Source organism: Mustelus asterias, unplaced genomic scaffold (assembly GCF_964213995.1).
Source record: "Mustelus asterias unplaced genomic scaffold, sMusAst1.hap1.1 HAP1_SCAFFOLD_184, whole genome shotgun sequence".
Lineage (NCBI taxonomy): Eukaryota > Metazoa > Chordata > Chondrichthyes > Carcharhiniformes > Triakidae > Mustelus > Mustelus asterias.
The window spans coordinates 29,179-49,795 of NW_027590182.1; the positions used below are offsets into that span (position 1 = coordinate 29,179).

Sequence of the window (20,617 nt, forward strand, 5' to 3'; positions counted from 1 at the left end):
GTGTTACCAACATTATTCAATGACGATTGACTTCAAACATATTACATACAACATTATATACATGCTTCTATTATTCCATTAAACTTAAAAATTACAATCGAAACATGAACTTGTGGCCGAGCATTTGTTCCAATTCCATATCCCTGCTTCCATTCATTCCTGGATAGATCATAAATCTGTCTAAGCCAGAGTGAAATATGTTCAATGATGGAGCATCAGAACCCTCGAGCTAGAGAATTCCAAAGATTCACGAGCCTTTGAGTGAAGAATATTCTCCTCATCGCAATCCTAAATCATCAGCGCCTTATCCTGAGATTGTGCTCCCGTGTTTTAGATTCCCGGATCAGGAAAAAATAATGCCTCAGCTTTTCAATGGTACCTATTCTTTCTCGTTATAGCTGTTGAGATTTTCCAGCATGTTCTGTTTTTGATTCAGATTCCAACATCGTCAGATTTTGCTTTTATTCTGTCTAAAATGCGGGGATCCAAACTGCGCACACTATTCCAAATGTGGTCTCAACAAAACCCTGAATTACTGTAGCAAGACTTCAAACACTTCAAAACTTAACTCCGTGCTCAAGGCTGGAAGAAGAGCGTGACAGTGGATAATTCGCACTGTGTGCATTCCTGCAATCAGGAACTGGATCAGGAAGATGAGATACAAAGAACAAAGAGCAATACAGCACAGGAACAGGCCCTTCGGCCCTCCAAGCCCGTGCCACTCCCTGGTCCAAACCACACCATTCTTTTGTATCCCTCCATTCCCACTCCGTTCATATGGCTATCTAGATAAGTCTTAAACGTTCCCAGTCTGTCCGCCTCCACCACCTTGCCTGGCAGCGCATTCCAGGCCCCCACCACCCTCTGTGTAAAATATGTCCTTCTGATATCTGTGTGAAACCGCGCGCCCTTCACCTTGAACCTATGACCCCTCGTGAACGTCACCACCGACCTGGGGAAAAGTTTCCCACCGTTCACCCTATCTATGCCTTTCATAATTTTATACACCTCTATTAAGTCTCCCCTCATCCTCCGTCTTTCCAGGGAGAACAACCCCAGTTTACCCAATCTCTCCTCATAACTAAGCCCCTCCATACCAGGCAACATCCTGGTAAACCTCCTCTGTACTCTCTCCAAAGCCTCCACGTCTTTCTGGTAGTGTGGCGACCAGAACTGGACGCAGTATTCCAAATGCAGCCGAACCAACGTTCTATACATCTGCAACATCAGACCCCAACTTTTATACTCTATGCCCCGTCCTATCAATGCCATATGCCTTCTTCACCACCTTCTCCACCTGTGACGTCACCTTCAAGCATCTGTGGACTTGCACACCCAGGTCCCTCTGCGTATCTACACCCTTTATTGTTCTGCCATTTATCGTATAGCTCCTCCCTACAGTATTTCTACCAAAATGCATCACTTCGCATTGATCAGGATTGAACTCCATCTGCCATTTCTTTGCCCAAATTTCCAGCCTATCTATGTCCTTCTGTAGCCTCTGACAATGCTCCTCACTATCTGCAAGACCTGCCAATTTTGTGTCGTCCGCAAACTTACTGATCACCCCAGTTACACCTTCTTCCAGATCGTTTATATAAATCACAAACAGCAGAGGTCCCAATACAGAGCCCTGCGGAACACCACTAGTCAGAGGCCTCCAGCCGGAAAAAGACCCTTCCACTACCACCCTCTGTCTTTTGTGACCAAGCCAGTTCTCCACCCATCTCGCCACCTCCTCCTTTATCCCATGAGATCCAACCTTTTTCACCAGCCTACAATGAGGGACTTTGTCAAACGCTTTACTAAAGTCCATATAGACGACATCCACGGCCCTTCCCTCGTCAACTATTCTAGTCACTGCGCCTCTTTGTACTGTCATCTCTAAACTCCATCTCCTCTCAATGCCGTGTGTCATACATTCGCTTTCCCTGCTTTCCAGTTAATGCTCGGGTCACCAACTGTCTGTATCTGTATCAAGCAGCTAATTGACCCTGGGAGCTGGATAGCCAGAGGGAGCTGGATGTGAGGCAGCGACAGAAACAGGAAGAGACGCGACATGATAGTGTTTCATAAATGATTTGTGTCAGTTTCTCTCCATGATGAATGCCTGCCGTGTGTTAACTTGTAAGCTTCACAGAAGCCACAGTGATGAGGTTGGTGGGTTTTGGAAATTGAAAGTGTCACATGAGCAACTATTTCACCTCATTGTCGATTTCACGTTCCAGCTAACAGGAACCACTGTTTTCATTGGCTGATGCTGTCACTTGTGTTCGATCTCAGCATAACAATTTAAAAGAGAAACTTGTTTTTGGTGAATAAAAAGTCTGAAATAAAAATAGAAGGCAGTTGGTTCATGGCTAAATTAGTTGTTTAAAAAACTTGTATCAAATTCCCTAATGGCTGGGATTCGGCGCTTTCACCGCCGTGGCCTGGGTTTGATCACCGGTCAGAGAATCTCGACTTATTGCGGTGTAACAACTCTGCGTTACTTCGTGGTCAGCACCAGCTCTGTCGGAATCAGTGTTAGGGATATTTTCTCTTCTGCGTCTAAATTGGAAATGTCGCAGGTAAAGAACAAAAAAAAAGAGAGCGATTGGCTGCAAAGCGCTGACGATAGAAATGCTGATTCGGTTAAGATCTGGTTATTAATGGAGTAAATTTTATCATTTCTACTGACACAAATATCTCGCAATTCCGTGTACAAATGTCGGGCGCTCAATGACAAGAAAAACTTTAATTGAATTCAACAGTAAACTCTCCGACCTCCAGAGAAGTGGAGGCAGTTTTCACTCAGAAAGCAGTAACTAAGAGATCAACAGCGCGGGATGGAGAGAGACTCAGTTTGAGCGGTGACACTGCGGGAGGAATGGAGAACTGTAGTTCACCCAGAAAAGCAGCAAAGTTCAAAAACAATGGCGCTCAACGTGGGGCTGGAACCCACGGTCCGTTTTCGGTGATAAATTAATGTTGTTCTGCAGAAGTACCACAAGATGGTTCATCACAGGTTGATACCAACACTGCTCTTTGAATGCAATAAAATTGAATGCAGTAGAAAGGGCGGCACGGTGGCACAGCCGATGCCTCACAGCACCAGGGAGTCAGGTTAAATTTATCGGGTCACTGTCTGTGCGGAGTTTGCACATTCGCCCAGTGTCTGCGGGTGCTCCGGTTTCCTTTCTAAGGATGTGTAGGTTAGGTTGATTGGTCATGCTAAATTGACCCTGGTGTCAGCTGGATTAGCAGGGTAAATATGTGGGTTTACGGGAATGTGCCGAACGGCCTCCTTCTGTACTGCAGGGATTCTCCGAGAATATATCATTATTCATTTTGACTGGAGGAACCAAAAGAGGCAATGCAAAATAAAAGTGCTGTGGGTAATCGACGGGATTGTGGAATGGGACGGATTTTTCTCTCTGCTGTTGAAACTGGCAGCAATATCACACGTTTTCGATCAGGAAGTAATTCCAACTGATCTTAAATCATGTGCTGCAAGAAAACAATAAATCTTCATTCTCTGACCGGGAATCGAACCCGGGTCAAGACAACAAAACCGCCGAATCCGAACCACGAGGGAAACCACCTGCACGAATGTTAATCTAACCTATCCATGCGAACGTGGCGCTTTGCATCGCTGTTAGCATTTTTTTGCAAATCAGAAACAAGTCTGTCTGTCAAGTGCCTCTTGATAAAAACACATTTACTGCGGATGCTGGAATCTGAAACAAGAACAGAAAATGCTGAAAAATCTCAACAGGTCTGAAAGCACCTGCGAAGAGAGAATAAAGCTAACGTTCAAAGTCTGGATGCCGCTTCGTCGGGGCTGAAGACAAAAAAGTTTGGACGAGATTTATACTGTAATGATGAGGGATATGGGTGTGGGGTGGGTGACAAAGGTGTCACATATAAATACAAAACCAAAGGGAATTTAAATGGTAGTGACAATGGATAAGAAGGGTGCTGCTGGCTGCCTATTAAGAGATCAGAATGTGGAAATGGCAGGACAAAGGAAATGTAAGAGATGGCCCGAGTGGGGAGGAGGGAGAGGGGGCAACAAGATGGAAAGTGAGATTTTAAATTGACAATGCAAAAAAAGGATATTAAAACATAAATATATGTATAAAAGAAGAAAGAAAATAATAAAAAAAAAAATAAGATAAAATGAAATAAAACAAAAGAGAGGGAAATGAGGTGAAGATGGAGAAGAGGAGATGCTCTGAAATTGTTGAACACAATATTAAATCCGGAACACAGTCAGTGCCGAATCGGGAAATCGGGTGATGTTCCTCCAGTTTGCATTGAAGTGCCTCTTGATGCCTTTGTTTATTGCCCCTTCCGTCACATTACTGATGATCAAGAGTAGACTGGTGGTAATTGGCAGCGTTGGATTTGACCTGATTTTTGTAAATCGGACAATATTGGGCAAATTGTATCATTGGCGGTTAGTTGCTAATGTTGTAACTGAGGAACAGCTTAGCTAAGGTGGCCGCAAGTTCTGAAGCGCAATTCTTCAGCACCATTGCCAGAATATTTTTCAGGGCCAGAGAATTTGCTCCTTCCAATGCCTTCAAGTTTTTTTTCCTGAAATCATATGGAAGAGTGAAGTGTATCTGTTCCATTCGGTATCTACCCACTCTGGCTCTTTCTCTCTATAGATCTGCCTCAGTCCTTTCCTCTCTCAGTCTAACTATCCATTTCCCTCTTTTGTTTTTGTTCCTCCTATTCTCACCCTGTCTGGGTGGAATCAAGTTTAATTGAATTGAATCCTGAAATTAGGCGGTTGTTGAGCTGGGGTTGATTTTAATGGCGGAGGAGACTCAAAGGGACATGTGATCTAATCCAACTCCATTGATTCTGTTCACTGCCAATACTAGTTCTGACAGCAATGACTTCTGTTGGTGTCGTTGATAGGAAGTTTAAGGCACTAAATTTAGGATCGCGACATTTGTGGAGGAGTGTGATCAAATTCTCCCAATGTCAGATTTCACTTAAATTACTTTAAACGTTACGAACTTTGATCAAACATGTGATTATTAAAGTTGAATGCAGTAGAATGCGTCATCATTCATTTTGATTAGATAAACCAGCAGAGAGAATATAAAGTGACCAACTGACGGGGCTTGTGGAACGAGTTTAATTGCTCCACAAGTAAACCGGATCTGCTTCAAGTCATGCATCACAAAGTTTCTGTAGTGCAGTGGTTACCACGTTTGCGTCACACGCGTCAAAGTCCCCGGGTCAAGACCGAGCAAAAACATTTCTAAATGGGTTCATTTCAAATGATTCGGATTGATTCTTGTTTTTCACGAAACATTGATTGAGCTGTTGAGGTCTTGTGGCATTTAAGATGGGAATCACTCAGTAAAGAGATTAAAAGGGAAGGTCTGTGATAGACAGCATAACAGGTTGGATTAACTGACACAAGGAATGATGGACAAGGGCAACATTGGGTGGTTCCCATTATTTTTGCTGCTTTTATGGGTGAACTCCAGCTCTCCATTCCTTCGGCAATTTCACCGCTCAAACTGATACTTTCTCCATCCCGCTTTGTTAATCCCACAGTTACTTCTTTCTGAACGAAAACTGCTTGCAATCAATCGAAGTCAAATAGTTTTGTGCTTCATTTAGGGAGAAGTTTTCTTATCATTTAGCCCGATATTTTTATCCAGAAATGAGTGAAACTTGTGCCAATGCAAACGGTTAAATCTGACACATTACCACCATCTCCATCGTCAGCGCTTTTCATCCTATCTCTGTCCTTCACTATCTGTGCTGTTTTTGCCCTTTTGTCCATGTGACATTTCCAACTCGGAAGCAAAACTACAAACCTCTCTCCACCGTTTCTGGCAGAGCTGCTTTGGACCAGGAAGTATTACGGTTTGCTTATCAAAAACATTAAATCTTAGTGCATCGAAGCCAGCCTGTAACCCCGAAAGTACCGAACACGAGCCACTAGACGAGCAGGATGTAATTTTCCTGATTCTCGCAGTCACGGATTACAGGAATGTGCATAGTGCCAATTATACACAGTCACCCACTCCTTCCAGTCTGTTAAGATATGACATTGTTCATATTTTCACACGAGCTTCCAGTGTGACCAAAGCAGAGCTGTAACAAGCTGATGTTGTTCAGAATTTTTACCACACTCAGGTTTATAACATTTCGATGCCAACATTCCTCGAACGTGGTGCGCTACAGTGAAATTTAATGCAGTTCAAGGTAGCTTACTCCTTTTTTTCAGGAGAAATCAGCAAGGGCAAAGTAAATATGAATTGCTGTGGGTTTTTGATGGGATTGTGCATTGGGGCTGATATTTCTCTCTGCTGTTCAAATTGGCACAGGTATTGAACGACCATTTTCAGCCTGCAGTCGTGTGTGGGGTTCCTTGGTGTAATGGTGAGCACTCCAGCAATTCGAGTTCAAAACTCGGAGAAGCCTTGCTTTAATTTGCAAATGGAGATGGTTGATTTGCTGAATGACATTTTGTTTAAAGTTCTCACGAAGTACGAATCGAGAGGACAATTTGTCAGCCAGTTCAACTGCTATTACAATGCACATTGCTGAGCCTCTGGTGCCAGGTGCCTGCAACATCAGTGTTTTTCATCGTTTCGCTGCTCTTTAACTCCCCTGTTGAAAAAAAGAAGCAGTTGGTGTCACACTATAACAATTTGACTGGATTCTGGCAATTATTGAGCAAGTGTGTGTGCGTGTGTGCGTGTGTGTGTGCGGAGGTGTGCCTGTGTGTCTTTGTGCATGCGTGTGTGAGAGAGAGAGAGTGTGTAGGTGTGTGTGTGTGTGTGTGTGTGTGTTTTCGGATAAAAGTCTTCCGTCAGAATGCTGTTGATTCAATGGGTGACGGATCACACTCTGGCCTCTCGCCTCCTAACTTTTGTTTAAATTGAGACAGGTAACAGTGTGAATTACACCTCTAGGTGGACACAAAGTCCACTGTAGCTTCCCCGACTCTCAGCGCTTTGTATTCTTGAGCAATCGTTTTCTGGGGCTGATGCAATGACGCCAAGAGAGTCATTCGCTGCAACAACTGCAACTTGCACATTGCTGAGTCTCTGGCGAAAGATCCCTGCATCAGCAATGTATGTTTCTTTTCATCTTTCGCTGCTTTTCAAATCATCTGTTGAAAGAAAGGAGCAGTTGGTGTCACACAACAACAACAATTCGACTGGAGATTGGCAATTACTGCGCAAGTGTGTGTGTGTGTGTGTGTGTGTGTGTGTGTGTGCGTGCGTGTGTTTTGGGAGAAAGACCTAGTGTCATAGGTCAGAGTGCTATCATTTCCATGGCGTAAAGCTTCGCAATTTGGACTCTCGCCGTCCCACGTCTTGTTTAAATTGGGACAGATGAGTGAGTGAATGGCACACGTAGGTGGATCCCCGAAAAAATATATATTGAATTAGTAACATCTTTTGAAATGATTAATCCTCATTATGTTTCATTTCATGTCAAACAGTGTGACACATCCTTGTATCTTATTATTTAAAACCTCAGCCCTTTGACGATGTAAACAGGTCAAGTTCAGTCAAAGAAAACGAATCCACATTGAACTAGAAAAAAAGACACTGAAGTTACTGCAAACCCCACCTCAAAACAGAAAATATTGGAAACAGCAGGTCAAACAGCGTCTATGGTGAGGGAAATAGAATGAATGGTTCGGGTCGCTGACGTTTTATCCAAACTGGAAGAAGTTAGATGTTTAATGGTTTACGAGCAAATACAGAGTGAGGGAAAATAGAGGGCGAGAACTCTATTTATGATCTTGTGATAGGATGTAAGGCTGGAGTGATTGAAGGACAATGAGGATGATTATTGTTCCCACTGACATAATCTTCCAGATCTTGCTTTAAAGCTTGCGCAAAATGAAAAGAAATTTGCTCTCTGAGTTAAGGACTAAACTCTTCGACTGCCCGGGCAGCAGAGATAGCTTTAACTCAGGAAGCAGTGACGGTGAGATTAGTAGGGCGGCATGGTGGGACAGTGGTCTGCACTGCTGCCTCACAGGGACTGGGACCCGAGTTGGATTCCCAGTTTGGGTAACTATCTGCGTGGAGTTTGCACGTTCTTCCAGTGGCTGCGTGGGTTTTCTCCCACAGTCGGAAAGATGTGCTGGTGAGGTGCATTGAACCGAGTGGGCGCTGGAGTGTGGCGGGACGGTGAATTTCATAGTAAATTGCAGTGTTAATGTAAGCCTTACTTGTGACTAATAAAACAAAGCGGGATGGAGAAAGACTCAGTTTGAACGGTGACACTGCCAAGACTTCACCAACGAAAGCAGCAAACACAGCATAGCCCAGGGTGGGGCTCGAACCCACGACCCTGAGCTTAAGAGTCTCATACTCCACCAACTGACCTCGAGGGACACATATCAGAACTGGCACTTAATATTCTAAAATGCGTGGAGACAAATATGGCTTTGCCATCTGGTGTCTCAGCTTGTTCTGATTACAATGTTTACAATTAAGCAACCTACAGAATGCTTGAGGTTAGAATGCATTCCTCGCTATCATCAATAATTTCAGTCACACCTTCCACTTCTTAGTTTCACCTCCTTCCAAAAATTGCAAACTTCTCTTACACCTTTCACCTTAACATTTTTGATGTAAATACTCAAAACAGGTGGGGAAACAGCGTCTCAGTCTGTCCGAAGTCAAACTGCCGCCCAATTTTCAGACTTTTCAATCTAATTAAGTGAATGTCCGCAAGGATTGTCACCTTTTGAAAATGTCTGGATTCTCTGTGAGTGTGTCGTGCGCACAAAAGCATTGCAGTGTGTGCTCAGGTTCTCAAATCATATCCCATGTGAACCAATGCCGCCATGACACGGGAATAAAACCAACAAAATCCACGACCTACCCATTACAAAACAAGGATTTGAACCCGGGACCTCCAGCAAGCTTGTGGATTTTAACACCCAAAGTGAGAACATCCCTAGACCAACAAGCCATCGTTAAAAAAGTGCATCAATTAAATATATATTCTATTGCCATCTAAAAGCGGATCAGACATGTGCACTGAAATGTGGCAATGTTGGAAAAACTCAGGAAGTCAGATAGCGTCTGTGCACAGGGAAACAAAGATAAACTTTCACCTCCATGACCTTTCATTAACATTGGGAATGTTTAGAGATGTTGGAAGTTTAAAACAAATGAAATCCTGCAGGGAGGAAACATAACAACATCTGGTAGGGTGGAAGCCTGGACAAAATGAATGAGGGAAACAGAGAATGACAGAATGATTACACCACAGAATTAGACGATTACAAAGTTATTTGCACGACTCACATGCGTTGTGGGTGAAGGGGAACCAGAGGACGTACTGTACATATATTTCAACAGAACCACAGTGATGAGGTTGGTGGGCTTGAAAATTGATCGTTACGCCAAGAAACATAGGAATTGGGAGCAGATGCAGTAAAATGCAGCCCTTTGGTCCTGCTCCGCCATTCAATCAGATCATGGTTGACCTCTCTTTGATCTGAAATTTATCTCCCCACCGGTTCTCTATACCCCTTTGATGCGTTTTTCTACATCAGAAATATATCTATCCCTTCTTGAAATCATTCAATGATTCAGGCTCCACCGCGCTATGGGGCAGCGACTTCCATCAATTCACCACCCTTTGCGAGAAGTTGTTCTTCCCCATTTCAGTTTTAAATCCACGGGCTTTCAAACTATACACGTGACCTCTTGTTCTTGATTGCCCCATAAGAAGAAGCTTTTGGTCTACCTTTTCTTTATCAATCCATTTAGAATTTTATATACCTCTATCAGATCCCCTCCTCATCCTTCTAAACTTTAGCATTTTGTGGGACCATTTCACCTCACTGTCAATTCCATGACCCAGAGAACTGAATCCGTGTTGTCATTGGCTGAAGGAGGCAATTATGTTCCATCCAAACAGGATATTTTGAAGGAGAAACGTGTCACAAGTGAAAAAAGATCTGAGAGGAAAATAATGAGCAAAGGGACATGTGTGAAGTCAGTTTGAAAAACACAGTTCACGGTTTCCATGGTAGTCCAGTGGCTCATGTTCAACACTCTCCTTGTGATGTCTGGTTTCAATTCCCGCTTTGAAAAAGAAGACTATTTGCTCTCAGTAAACCATTAATAATGATCTGATTTACTCTCTGATCGAAAGCAGATCTACTAGAATCAGCCGAGTGAGGTTTGCAAGTTTATATCAGAGCTGGAAGTTTCACATGTGCAACAGTTCAAGAACAAACACAGAAAGAGGAGGAAAGTGATAGGCTGCAAAAAATTTAGGAAGGGCATAGATAGGGTGAACAGTGGGAAGCATTTTTCCCAGGTCGGAGGTGACGAACACAAGGGGTCACGGGTTCAAGGTGAGGGGGGCAAGGTTCAACACAGATGTCAGGGGGACGTATTTTACACAGATGGTGATGGGGGCATGGAATGCACTGCCAAGCAAGGTGATTGAGGCGGACACGCTGGGATCGTTTAAAACTTATCTAGATAGCCACATGAACAGGCTGGGAATAGAGGGATACAAACAAATGGTCTCGTTGAGCACATGAGTGGCGCAGGCTTGGAGGGCCGAAGGGCCTGTTCCTGTGCTGGAGGCTTGGAGGGCCGAAGGGCCTGTTCCTGTGCTGTATTGTTCTTTGTTCTTTGTACCAACGATTGAGATGTTGTTGCAAGGTAAAATCTGTCTGGTCGTGAGCCAGATTTTACAGTTTATATTGACACTGAATTATGAAACTTTTTCCTCACTCTGCATTGAAAAGCTTTTGGAAATATTTCTGTCCGGTTTCGAACCGTCGGAAGCGAAAGTGATAATTGCACTGGAGTGTTTGTTATATGTTGTCATTGGCTGAACACATCACTGGCGTTGAAAGAGAGGGCGCCATTTTGCAGGAGAAAGCTGTTTGTGGCGAAAGTGGCATGAAAATTAAAGTAACAAAAGCAGCGTGGATAAATTAAATTCTACAACACGCTGTAAGCTGCTGGCCTGGTGATTAGAGTTTGACTCCTTCGCTGCTGTTTCGGTTACTGGTCTGGAATTGAAGATATATTGCTCTCATCCAAACTGTGAAAACTGTGTGTAATTTCCTGGATGAAGATATAAAACATAATCTCGCCTCGTGCCCTGAAGTGCAGACTCTGTGCAAATTCAACAGGAGGTTCTCTTGTCATTTCTGGCAGGAAATTAGGAAGAGACGAGCTTAAGGACAGTTTAAATGATGCCGGCCCTTCACTGCAGCTCATTGTGTTTCTGACGTGAGATGATTTCTGTTTGTCACGCAGTTCAGGCTTACCTGAATCAGAGAAGCAATCGGCTCATGCCTCCTGATGGCCGTTCCCACCTCCATTGCTTTTAATGAATTTCAGTAACATTATCATTAAATAACATGATTGCGATGCACTGTAACATGGTAGCGTGGCCGAGCGGTCTAAAGCGCTGGATTTAGGCTCCAGTCTCTATGGGGGCGTGGGTTCGAATCCCACCGCTGCCAAAATGGGTTTGAGTTTTGGTCCTTGCAGCTGCAGTCCAACAGCTCAGATTCAATCCCATGAGTGTTTGTGGTGTCGTTTTCGTTATGAACAACGAGCAGAGACATTACCAACTTTAAAAAGTTGCTGGGGTAAAGCAGCGTGTGTGCAAGTGGCTCCTTTCGAGAGTACACACAGGCTGAATTTCTGACTGCCGAGTTCAACAACCTGATGAAGGAGCAGCGCTCCGAAAGCTCGTAATTCCAAATAAGCCTGTTTGACTTCAGCTGGTGTTGTGAGAATTCTTTCTGTACCCACCCAGTCCAAAGACGGCATCTCCATATCATGATGTAAACAACATGATTACAAACAGTGAGACTTTATTCCCGGCCCAGGAATTCAGGTGATGGATTTGAATTTTCTAACTGAAGTTCAAATCCTGTCATGTATGCTTCCCATCATTCTGACCAGATATTTACAGAATTAACCTGGCTCCTGTGATAACCACCGCACTATAGAAACACGGAGATGGCCTCAGGTCAAGCAGATCCGGTTTACTGGAGAACAACAAGACTGGCTCCAGAAGCTCATCTTTTGACCACAGCAATTGATATTACATTGCCTCTGCGTGTTCCTCCTGTCAAAATGAATAATGATACTTCCTACTGTATTAAAGTTTCGTAATAACATGTTCGAGAAAAAGTATTCATGACGTTTAAAGCAAATCAACTGAACACCTGAAATTTGTGGCATTTGACCACTTTCCCCCACAAATGCTATTGCCTCGAATTCAATGCCTCAGAACATTCACCAACGCTTTTAGCGGAAGTGATGGCTGTCAGATCTGGTGCTGCAGGGACTGGAATTAATGGAGTGGGATAGGCTCACATGTCCCATGGAATCTCTTCCACAATTTAAGGAGATTATGACGAATCCCAGGACTCAACACCAATTTCCAACCCTATCATGATGGCCCTTCATTCCCTTAGGTTCCAAAATTATCTCCATCTGAAACTTCAATATCCTCATTAACTGAGGATCCACAGACCTCTGGCGAAGCGTCATCCAGACTCGAAACTTTGGCTCTTTTCTCTCTCCGTAGATGCTGCCAGACCTACTGAGATGTTCCAGCATTTTCTGTTTTTGTTTCAGTTTCCAGCATCCTCAGTATTTTGCTTTTCCTGCCCCGATTTACATTCCGTTTGTTTTTTTCTATCACAACTTTGTCAACTCTTACCCACTGCTCAAACCTTCACCACCACCGCCCCCGCCTCCCCGCCCCCACCCCCGCATCTCCCATACTTAAAGTATAAATGTCGTCCTCTTTTCCTGTCTTCAGCTTTGATGACTGACCATGCAGATTTGAAATGTTGGCTCTATTCTCTCTCCAGAGATGCCGTCATGCCTGTTGAGATTTTCCAGCATTTTAAGTTTTTCTTTTAAGTTCCAGCATCTGCAGTAATTTGCTGTTGGCTGAAGGAATCATTCGTGTTCCATCAAAACATGAGGGTTTTTTTCCCCAAACCTTTCTCGAGTATTTAAAACACGCTGCAATGTATCGGTCAGATTAAACCGCTTGCTCGCATCTTCCCTGGTGGTCCAGTGGTGAGGATTTGGCGCTTTCACCGCCGCGGCCCGGGTTCGATTCCCGGTCAGGGAATGTAGAGTTTAAAGCTGCCGACCAGCACATGATTTAGGAGGGGCTGAAATTACTTCCTGATCGAAAACAGGAGTGATCATTGTGCCATTTTGAGCTCCCTGGAGAAACAAAATAAACCCACTTGCACAATCCCGTCAATTGTCCCCGGCAATTTATGTTCACGTTCCCCTTGCTGGTTCCTCCTGTCAAAATGAATAATAATGCATTCTACCCCACTGAAGCTCACCACATTCACAGATCATTCGTAACCTCTGCGTCTTCTGTAGCTTCTTGTGGTAAATCTGCTGAACAACATCAGAGATTTGTATCTCATTGGTCATCATTACTGTCTCCATTGCTTCATTCAAGGTCACTGTCGCTACAGACATCGTCACGCAGTCATTCTACCTTCTGCAGCAAATGATATACTCTTCCTCTGCTTTCAGATACTTTCACCTCCAGAAACTGATTACATGCTAAGTAAAATGTTCTGTTTAGTTGACAGTTTATCATCAATCCCGGGCCTTGGCGGTGAAAGGACTGACTCTGAACGACTTGACCACCCGGCCTCCGCCATCACCAGCTAAATGTTGCCTTATCCATCACTCCTTGTTTCATTGAATTATCCTGCCTTGCTTTATATCACAGAACATCCGTTTTGTTCTTTTCACAGGTTGATTCATGGCGTTACCATCAGAAAATGTTGGAAATACTCGGCAGGTCAGTTAATGTTTCGTGGCAAATGCGTCATTGTTTCTGAAACCTGAATTACTCTGAAATTGAAAACATTTGGAAATGTTTCTGCAAAGGTGAAATACTGCTCATGCTGGAACCTGAAACACAAAAAAAAAATACTTGAAAATCTCAGCAGGTCTGGCAGCATCTATGAAGAGAGAACAGAGCCAGTGTGTCGAATCAGGAAATCTGATGAAGGGTCATCCAGATTTGAAACCTTTGTTTCCTCACAGAGGCTGTCAATCCTGCTGCGAATTTCCACCATTTTCTATTCCTCTCTAATAAGTTTCTGCTCAGGATTGAACCAGGAAACTTACATGTGTACGGCGACCGTGATAAGTACAACACGACAGAAATGCTGCGATGCAATGATGTAAGGAAACTGGCTCCACAAAGACGTCAATTACCTACAGCAATTTATATTTGCATTCTGTCTGCTGGTACCTCCTGTTAAAATGTTTAACGATGCAATCTACTGCGTAGAATTCGTGTGATAACATGCACGACCTACCTTGCATTAAATTGATCTTTCTCTACACCCAAACTATGACTGTAACAGTACATTCTGCACTCTCTCGTTTCCTTCTCGATGAATGATATGCTTTGGCTGTGTAGCGCGCAAGAAAAATACTTTCCACTGTATGCTAATGCATGTGACAATAATAAATCAAATCAAAGTTACTCCAGGAAGTTAATTAATTGAACATTTAGCAGTGATGGGCTTCGATCACGCACCTTAACTAATGCTGCTACCCTGAATTCAGGTCCTGAGACTTCAATGCTGTCAGCAGAATCCATTGGTACCGGATCTGATATTGACAGTGAACAGAATCAATGAAAGAAAACTGGATTACATGTCCCATTGAGCCTCCTCCACGACAGAAACAAGGCAGATCCGCAACCTCAACCCCAATTTTCCAGCTTATCCCAATAGGTTTTCCTTCCCTTAGATTCCAAAATCACTCCAACTCAACCTTCAATATCCTCATCGACTGAGGATCCACGCACCTCTGGGCAGCTGCACAATTCTAAAGATACACAAGCCTTTGGGAGAAGAAATGTCTCCTTACCTCAGTCATAAATGGCTGACACATGATCCAGAGAATGTAGGTCCAGAGTGCCTGACCGAGACATATGTCGCCATTCTAACCCACTTACCCTCACACATTTACCATGGCTCATCCATCTGACCGACATCAACTGCACCGTGAGTGAGACAGTGAAAGCCGAAATATGACTGTGGCGATTTTACTGAGCGCATTTTCTTTCCAATAATTGTTAAAAAAACAAATTAATATTTTCTGGATCCATTTTCAGTTCATATTCAACAACGAAATACAATCTGGGAACTTTCAAGCAGTAAATTTCGATCATGTTCGACCCTGTTTCGAATCGGAGAGCCTATCCTATCTGATAAGCCTCACATTATAGAAACTCTGCTCATGGCCAATGTGACCGGCGGAGGATATCAAACCGTGCAGTCTGATTGCAAAATAGAACCTTGCGTGGGTCCTTAATTATGCTGGCTGCTTTGCCGAGGCAGCGGGAAGTGTAGACAGAGCCAATGGATGGGAGGCAAATTTGCGTGATGAACTGAGCTACGTACACGACACTTTGTAGTTCCTTGCGGTCCCGGGCAGAGCAGGAGCCATACCAAGATGTGATACAACCAGAAAGAATGCTTTCTATGGTGCATCTGCAAACGTAAGTGAGAGTCCGAGCTGAGATGTCAAATTTCCTTAGTCTTCTGAGAAAGTAAAGGCGTTGTTTGGCTTTCTTAACTATAGTGTCAGCATGGGGCGACCAGGACAGGTTGTTGGTGATCTGGAGACCTAAAAACATGAAGCTCTCCACCCTTTCTACTTCGTCTCCGTTGATGTAGACAGGGTCAATTTCTCCTCTGCGCTTCCTGAGGTCGATGACAACCTCATTCGTTTTGTTGACATTGAGGGAGAGATTATTGTCGCCGCGCCAATTTCACCAGATTCTCTATCTCATTCTTGTACTCTGTCTCATCATTGTTTGAGATCAGACTCACTACGGTGGTGTCTTCAGCAAACTTGAAAATCGAATAGGAGGGGAACTTGGCCACACAGTCATGAGTATATCAGGAGTGTAGTAGGGGGTGAGAACACAGCCTTGTGGGGCACCGGTGTTGAGGATGATTGCGGAGGAGGTGCTGTTGCCTATCCTTACTGATTGTGTGCTGTGGGTTAGGAAGTTCAGGATCCAGTCGCAGAGGGAGGAGCCGAGGTCCAGGCCATGGAGTTTGGAGATGAGTTTCGTCGGAATAAGGCTGAGCAGTAGTCAATAAATAGGAGTCTGACATAGGCGTCTTTGTTATCTCGGTGTGCCAGGGTTGAGTGCAGGGCCAGGGAAATTGTGTCTGCTGTGGACCTGTTGCGGCGGTAGACGAACTGTAGTGGATCCAGGCAGTCCTGGAGGCGGGAATTGCTTCGTGCTATGACTAGCCTTTCGAAGCACTTCATAATGATGGAAGTCAGAGCCACCAGACGGTATTCATTAAGGCACGCTGCTTGGATTTTCTTTGGTACTGGGATGATGGTTGTCTTCTTGAAGCAGAAGTAAAGAGTGGTTGAAGATGTCTGCGAATACCCCCGCCAGCTGATCCACGCAGGATCTGAGTTCACATCTGGGTACCCCATCCGGGCCAGTCGCTTTCCGTGGGTTGAACTTCGAGAAAGCTGCTCCGACATCTGCAATGATGACCTCAGATACAGTTTCATCCAAGGCTCCCAGGTTGGAGGGAACGCATCGTTTCTGTCATGTATTGATTACCACATTCACCTAATCAAAGATTCCCTGTTGGAAAGCGGGCGGAAGTATACTTTTAACCTCAGAGTGAGGAAACGTGCAATAATTCACGTTTATTGCTGAATATTAACTGAATATTGTACCTTATACTGTGTTACACTTCCCCTTCCCCTTCACAGTTCTGTATTCAAACCCGACAGAACATTTTTCACAGACTCTCCTTTCCAACTCTGAATGTTCAGAAAGCTTCCCTCAAACCTGCACAGTCCGGCTGATTGCTGTTGATTTGTTTGTGATTATTAACGGCTCCTGCAGCACCACTTCCGTGAATAACAGTCACGCGTAGCCACGTTTCAGATGGGGAAACAAACCCAACAATGATTCTTTCTTTTCCGGCTTCACATTGAGTGAGACAGGGACAAGCAGCAGGATTTTAACCCGCACTCTCCAATCACCCGCTGACAGCAGAAAGGCGCGACTGCAGATGCACCTGTACGTTGTTTTGAACTCAGAGTGAGAATTTATTGTTGAAAATTAACTCAACAGAGTATTTTACACTGCATGTTACATTTCCCCATCCATCTGTGCACATACAAACGCAATATTTTTCACTGACTCCCGTTTCCAACTCTGACGGTTCAGAAAGCTTCTCCCAAACCTGCACATTCCCGATCTTCCTTTCGTTCGTTGAACAGAAGCACCGCTGATCAACATTTATTGCCCATCCCAGTTGAGGGGCAACCACTTTGTTGTGGCTGTGGAGTCATGTGTTGGCCAGACCATCTAACAACAGCAGATTTCCTTCCCCAACAGACATTAGTGAATCATGATTTTTAGCAACAACGGATGTTGTTTCAGGGTAATCAGTTATTCCAACCTGATTTATTGTATTCAAACTCCACCAGCTGTCCTGGCCGTCCCCAGAATATCAGCTGGTCGAGGGATCACACCACTGGACGATGGTCTCACCTAGAACATAGAACATAGAACATTACAGCGCAGTACAGGCCCTTCGGCCCTCGATGTTGCGCCGACCAGTGGTATACCAATCTAATGCCCCTCTAATCTACACTATTCCAATATCATCCATATGTTTATCCAATAACCATTTGAATGTTCTTAATGTTGACGAGTCCACTACTGCTGCAGGCAGGGCATTCCACGCCCTTACTCCTCTCTGAGTAAATAACCTACCTCTAACATCTGTCCTATATCTCTCGCCCCTCAATTTAAAGCTATGTCCCCTCGTGCTCGCCAACACCATCCGAGGAAAAAGGCTCTCACTATCCACCCTATCTAATCTTCTGATCATCTTGTATGCCTCTATTAAGTCACCTCTTAACCTTTTTCTCTCTCACGAAAACAACCTCAAGCCTTTCAGCCTTTCCTCATACGAGTTTCCCACCATACCAGGCAACATCCTGGTAAATCTCCTCTGCACCCTTTCCAACACTTCCACATCTTTACTATAATACGGCGACCCGAACTGTACGCAATAATCCAAATGCGGCCGCACCAGAATTCTGTACAGTTGCAGCATGACCTCCTGGCTCCGAAACTCAGTCCCTCTACCAATAAAAGCTAACACACCGTACGCCTTCTTAACAATCCTATCAACCTGGGTGCCAACTTTCAGGGATCTATGCACATGGACACCCAGATCCCTCTGTTCATCCACACTACCAAGTATCTTACCATTAGCCCAGTACTCTGTATTCCTGTTACTCCTTCCAAAATGAATCACCTCACACTTTTCGCATTAAACTCCATTTGCCACCTCTCAGCCCAGCTCTGCAGCTTATCTATGTCCCTCTGTAACCTGCCACTTCCCTCCGCACTGTCTACAACTCCACCGACTTTAGTGTCATCCGCAAATTTACTAATCCATCCTTCCACGCCCTTATCTAGGTCATTAATAAAAATGACAAACAGCAGTGGCCCCAAAACAGATCCTTGCGGTACACCACTAGTAACTGAACTCCAGGATGAATATTTCCCATCAACCACCACCCTTTGTTTTCTTACAGCTAGCCAATTCCTGATCCAAACCACTAAATCACCCACAATCCCATGTGTCCGTATTTTTTGCAAAAGCTTACCATGGGGAACCTTATCAAACGCTTTGCTGAAATCCATATACACCACATCAACCGCTTTACCCTCATCCATCTCTTTGGTCACCTTCTCATATAACTCAATGAGGTTTGTGAGGCACGACCTACTCTTCACAAAACCGTGCTGACTATCCCTAATCAAATTATTCCTTTCTAGGTGATTATAAATCCTGTTTCTTATAATCCTTTCCAATACTTTGCCCACAACAGAAGTAAAGCTCGCTGGTCTATAATTACCAGGGTTGTCCCTACTCCCCTTCTTGAACAAGGGGACAACATTTGCTATCCTCCAGTCTTCTGGCACTGTTCCTGTAGACAATTACGACACGAAGGTCAAAGCCAAAGGCTCTGCAATCTCCTCTCTAGCCTCCCAGGGAATCCGAGGATGAATCCCATCCGGCCCAGGGGACTTATCTATTCTTACCCTTTCCAGAATTGCTAACACCTCCTCTTTATGAACATCAATCCCATCCAGTCCAACAGCCTGCATCGCAGTACTCCCCTCAACAACACTGTCCTAAAACCTAAAACACCTGCTCTAGGTGAGGCTTGAATTCACAACCTCGGCATAGCCCGCTGGCTGCAATGCTGTATAAGTACCGTGCGCTAACCGATTGCGCCACTGGAGCACTGCGTTTTGCTCATTTGTGACAGATTATTAAAGGCTGCAGCAGCGTTACCTCCGTTAATAACAGTTATTCAAGACCACATTTCAGAAAGGGAAACAAATCCATCGCTGATTTTTTCCCCCGGCTCCACAGTGAGTGAGACAGGGAGAAGCAGCAGGATTTGACCTCGCAGTCTCCAATCGCCAGCAGAAAGTGGCGATTGCAGCTTCAGTCAGTGGGTTACTGCCCATTCCTGGGACACAAGGTCCAATTCCGTTCAAACCTCCCCATAAACCGAACACAAGCTCAGCAAAACGCAAATAGATCATGTCCGGCTCACTGAACCTTCGAGTAGCATTTACACAACACCCGAGTGATTCACAAACAAAATTCACACCAACTTTCCAAAACTTTTCATTGAAAAATTCCTCCATTTGGTTGAAAAACCGAGTGTTGTGGATCTGGAAATAAGCACCATGGGATTTGTGTTACGCAGTGAGTTGTTTCCCATGGTTAGCCCTCAGGTTTGCAATTCCATTTGTGTGACATATTGAAGCGAATCTTGCATCAAAATTAGGAGAAAACAAGGGAAATATTAAATCTTGGAACAAATCGTGAGGGAAATGGATCAAAATATTTGGAAGGAGGTGCAGCTGAGAATGGTGTTATTGATGATTGAGTGGAAAGTATTGGATCGCTGGGCTCCCGGTTTTCAGTTCCCTTCCCTCCTGTTGAATTCCTCCCTGTGATAAGAGACATGGATTCATTTTACCTGCGCGTTCATAGGAGAAAGGGAATAACCAACACACTACAGCAGTGCTGCGGGATCAACGGAACTAAAGAGACTTGTATAGAATTGTAAACAGTGCGGTCATGCTGCAGTTCTGGAACAGGCTTTGCAGAAATAGAATTGTGGTCATTGACACAGTAGTTTAGAATACATTTAACAGTTGTTACTGCAGTCTCTGTGGCACAATTGGTCAGCGCGTTCGACTGTTAACCGAAAGGTTGCTGGTTCGAGACCACCCAGGGACGGAGTTTTACTATTTTCTCACCATCAGCATTCACAGGCAAACTGTTGCGTGTTGGCAATGAGTTTGTGGGCGTCAATAAAAATAGTTTTCAATTGTTACCGGCTGTACTGTTTTCTGGTGTTACCAACATTATTCAATGACGATTGACTTCAAACATATTACATACAACATTATATACATGCTTCCATTATTCCATTAAACTTAAAAATTACAATCGAAACATGGACTTGTGGCTGAGCATTTGTTC

The 20,617-nt window shown here is 44.2% G+C and overlaps 3 non-coding genes across 3 annotated transcripts; all 3 read left to right on the top strand.

Annotated features, from left to right (window-relative positions):
• The first annotated feature begins 11,406 nt into the window (after positions 1-11,406).
• trnal-uag (transfer RNA leucine (anticodon UAG)) lies at positions 11,407-11,488 on the top strand. The gene has a single exon. It is a non-coding gene; the product is annotated as a tRNA-Leu (tRNA).
• A 1,565-nt stretch (positions 11,489-13,053) lies between these two features.
• trnae-uuc (transfer RNA glutamic acid (anticodon UUC)) lies at positions 13,054-13,125 on the top strand. Its single transcript has one exon. It is a non-coding gene; the product is annotated as a tRNA-Glu (tRNA).
• Positions 13,126-20,297: 7,172 nt separating this feature from the next.
• trnan-guu (transfer RNA asparagine (anticodon GUU)) lies at positions 20,298-20,371 on the top strand. Its single transcript has one exon. It is a non-coding gene; the product is annotated as a tRNA-Asn (tRNA).
• Positions 20,372-20,617: the final 246 nt, after the last annotated feature.